General features: G+C 45.6%; 1 pseudogene; it reads left to right on the top strand.

Annotated features, from left to right (window-relative positions):
• Nucleotides 1–1,345: 1,345 nt before the first annotated feature.
• On the top strand, nt 1,346–2,292 carry LOC135895501 (olfactory receptor 52K2-like; annotated as a pseudogene).
• The last annotated feature ends 2,280 nt before the right edge of the window (nt 2,293–4,572 follow it).

Genomic DNA, 4,572 nt, shown 5'->3' with positions numbered 1-4,572 from the left:
GACAGCCTTAACTAACGGTGGTGCTACCAGTGATTTTCTATTTACTTCCAGTTCATTGATGAAAATGTTGAATAGCATCAGGTCTGGAAATGATCCCTGGAGAACCCCACTAGAAAAAGCCCCATTCACTGACAATGGCCCATTGACAACTGCTTTCTGAGATCTGTCAGTTAGCTAGTTTTTAGTCCACTTAACATGTGCTCTATTGATATTGTATATTGTTCATTTTTTAATCTGAATATATTTCCCTACTAAATAAAATACCTGAGAAATCTAAGTCTGTTGCATCTGCATGGTTCCCTTCATCAACCAAACATATGCTCTCATTAAAGGATGAAATCAAGTTTATTTCACAAGACCTGTTTTCCATAAACCATGTGGTTGACTGGCATTAATTATATTCCTAAACTTTTTTTAACTAATCCCATACCAGCTTTTCCATTGCTTCCTAACCTTGCACATCTGTTTTTTAAAAATTATCTTTATTTTTTTCATAGTGTACGTTTAACACAGAACTGTCCTGTATTTGCCCCCCTCCCCTTTTTTTTCTGGCTCTGTTGCTGCCTGATTACCTACTTCCGGTTCCAAAAGAGATGTGTGTTTGTTTGGTCAGTTCATAACTCTGATGTTTGTAACTCTAAAGTTCTACTGTAGGTACTGTTTAAAGCCTTCCTTGGACTCAAAGGTGTATCAGCACTTCAGGAGATATGAGTACTTCATACTGCTTCTTTCTGAATGAAGAACAAAAATATTTCTTGAACACATCTACTTGAACAAATGCAAAATTAAAAAGTTTCCTTTCTCCCTCTAGTAATTGGTCTAAAGCTTTTACAGGATTTCTTTTGTTCTTAATATTCTTAATAACCTCCTTTTTGTTATCCTTAGCCCTGCCCAGCATGGATTTTTCCCTGATGTTTTTAATGCCTCTTATCAATTATCACAATTTCCTATTTGTATTATTTGCTATTTTCCATTTTCCACATTTGTTATATGTTGCTGCTGGTGCCTATTAAAGCTTCCCACACCATGACGGGTAGGAATTATTGACACAAGGAGCACCATAAAATATGGAATTGGCATTAGTAGGGTCAGTTGTTCATAATTCATTTCTCTGAATTATGAAAATGTCAATTTTCAGTGTGTTAAGAGAGATCAATCCGCCTCACCCATGAGAACAGACTCTGGTAGTACATGTAGTGTCTCATATTAACATTGTGTCTCCATCCAGGCATTTGTACTGCGACCCTCACCCTAGACCTGAGCGCATAGAGGAAGTGAGGGGAACGTACAGTTCACGCAGGAGACACTGTTCTGCCTCAGAGTTGAACACCTCCTTCTCTACTCAATGTCAGATTCCAACATAACCGACTTCACCAACCCCTCCACCTTCATCCTGCTGGGCATTCCTGGGCTGGAGGCAGCCCACGTCTGGCTCTCCATCCCTTTCTGCACCATGTACATCATAGCCATCTTGGGGAACTTCACCATCCTTTTTATCGTGAAGACGGAGTCGAGCCTCCATGTCCCCATGTACTATTTCCTCTGCATGCTGGCCATCACCGACCTGGTCCTGTCCATGTCCACCCTACCCAAAATGCTGAGCATCTTCTGGTTCAATTCCAGGGAGATCAATTTCAGTGCCTGCCTCACCCAGCTGTACTTCATTCACTCCTTCTCAGGGATGGAGTCTGGGATCTTTGTGGCATGGCTGTTGATCGCTACGTGGCCATCTGCGATCCTCTGAGACATTCCACCATCCTGACAAACCCTATGGTGGCCAAGATCGGCCTGGCCATTTTGCTGCGGGGTGGCTTGCTTGCACTGCCCTATCCCTTCCTGGTGAGGTGATGGCCATACTGCAAAACCAACATCATCCCCCATACGCACTGTGAGCACATGGCCGTGGTGAAGCTGGCCTGTGCCGACATCCGTGTCAGTAGTTACTACGGCCTCTTTGTGCTATTGTGTGTGCTCTGTCTGGATGTGTTTTTTATCACAGTGTCCTATACCCAGATCCTCAGGGCCATTTTCAGACTCCCCACAAAGGATGCCCGGATCAAGACATTTGGAAACTGCTTCTCCCACCTCTGCGCCATCTTAGCCTTTTACATCCCAGGTCTCTTCTCATCCCTCATGTCCCGGTTTGGCCAGAATATGGCCATGCATTTCCATGTTCTCATTGCCAATGTGTACCTCCTGGTTTCCCCCATGCTAAACCCCATCATCTACGGGGTGAGGACCAAACAGATACGGAACAGGCTGCTCAATTTCTTTACTCATAAAGGGACCTAAATTTTCTCCTGGTGCTCTGGCTCTCAGACCGAGCTCCGTGCAGAGCTGGCTTATGACATGGTTCTGGGCCCTCTTCCCTGAATCACTGACTGGACAGTCAAAGAGACATTAAACCCTTTCCTGGCCTTACTGTGCTGTGTCAATTTGACAAACTGGAGAATCAGTCTGTGTACAACTCATTCACTCATAGGGTTTTCACCATTCTAATTGTAATTCTAATTGTAACTGGACACCTGAGGCCTTCTCCCTGACCTATCCCTTTGCCCAAGAACCCACCCCTGCTCCACATCTTCCCTCAAGGTCCAACTCACTTCTCTGCCTTTTCCCACAACGCCATGCCCCTGTCACTTGCTCCTCTGCTCCCCACTCCCCTGTCATTCACTGCATCATCTTCACCTCCCTCCCCCACAGTCCTCCCCAGCTGGAAACTTTATGTTTTGCTGAACACGATTATCCTATTTTTTGTGCATGTATCATTGCTGCATGTGAAGTTGTGAATATTGACTATGGATCTGTATTTCAAAATGTAGTTACACCTGGGGAACCCCAACTAGACAAGATGCTTTTAGTCTAGATAGCTGGGTGGGGAAGGGCCTATTCAGGGCAATGAGACATTAGGAAAAAAAATAATAGGCCTTAGAAGAAACTTATCCCCCACCTGAGGAGCCTTCCTGAGGATCCTACAGACAGGCTCCATGTAATGGCTGCTATGACTCTACAAGAACATGTGATGTGACCACAGGTCTCTAGACTCCATCTTGGCATGTCAGTTTTTCCACAGACCAGTCTGGGAACCTAGCTTTAAAATAAAAGGTTCCTGCCATAAAAGAAAAGCTATATAAGGCAGGGAGTGGCATCGTCTGGTTTTCTTCACTCCCCACCCGAGAAGACTCCTGGAAACACCTGAAAAACAAAGACTGAACTGGGGGAAGTGCTGGACCCAGGCTAAAGGGATTTTTACCCTGTGAATGGAACACCTGGGGATTCCAAGCTGTAAGCAAGTGCACCTTGCCCCATAAGAATCTGTTGCCTGCTTGTATCATCTCTTAGGGTGAGAACCTGCTATTCATATCCAATCTGTTTAGTATTTTAAGTTTGGTTTGTGTATTTTGTTTATTTTCTAGGTAACCTGCTTTAATCTCTTTGCTATCCCTTATAATCACTTAAAACATAGCTTTTGTGGTTAATAAATTTGTTTTACTTTATCTAAACCAATGTGGGAATCATAATTCAGGGCCAAAAGGCTGCTATATATTCCTCTCCACATTGAGAGTGGGGGCAAAATTTATGAGCTTGTGATGTAGAGATCACTGTGCAATGCAAGACGGTATACATTTGGGATTATACTCCAGAGGGGGTTTGTGCCTGAGAAGCTGGAAGGTGCCCCAGGTTCAGCCTTCCCAGGCAGGGGCTGGTCAGAGAGCCCGTCTACATGTAACAGCTTGGTGTGTCCCTACCCGTAAGTATGCTGGTGAAAGTGCAGGCTGAATCCTGGAGGACTTTACAGCTTGCCACAGCAGTACAGTAAGAGGGAGCACAGGCTGGTGGGTTCGGTGGCTGAGTGGTACCCCAGTTCCAGGTGATATTTTGGGGAACCCATCACAGCTGTATAAAAACAGCTGAGGGTTGGGGTCAGGGTTGGGAGACAGGCGGGCAAGTTTATGCATCATAAAGCTTGTGGGCCCTAAAGCTCAGTTACATTGTGTCGTTTATTTATTTAGCTTTCAGCTCCCTTTGCTCCTCCTGGCTGGGTGTCTATAGCAGGCAGGGTCCCTGCAATGGGGATGGGCTGGGGGTCCTTTGCCCTGAGCCAGGACTCAGGGGCAGGGCAAGGGATCAGCTTTGAAGCTAGGAGGACAACAGCTGGGAGAGGTGGAAGGATCAGCCCCTGCATTAGCTGGAAAAGAGGGATGCTAGACAGAGGCTGGGGTGGCTTTAGTAGCTGACAGGGAGGGAGATGGGGGAGCCTATACAGGAAGGATGGGCTCGATCTAAACTGAAATGGAACCAGATTGCTTGGGTTGGTGGCAGCATTACCAGCCTGGAGTGGCAAGTTTTAATTTTTGGAGTCCTTGCAGGCCCTCACCTTCTGCACTCGAAGTGCCAGAGTGGGGAATCAGCGTTGACACCACCCGAGATTTTTCCCCACTGTAAGAAACAAACATGCGCTGTCACACCACAAATATTGCTTAAATTACACTTAAAACTTTCCCATTTTCTCCAACTCTCTATTTTTTGGGGGAATGGCTGTACCCCAGTGTGGCCATTTAGTCCCATCTG

Source organism: Emys orbicularis, chromosome 1 (genome assembly GCF_028017835.1).
Source record: "Emys orbicularis isolate rEmyOrb1 chromosome 1, rEmyOrb1.hap1, whole genome shotgun sequence".
NCBI lineage: Eukaryota > Metazoa > Chordata > Testudines > Emydidae > Emys > Emys orbicularis.
Note: the sequence above shows the minus strand (reverse complement) of the source record. Positions and strands in the feature narration are given on the sequence as shown.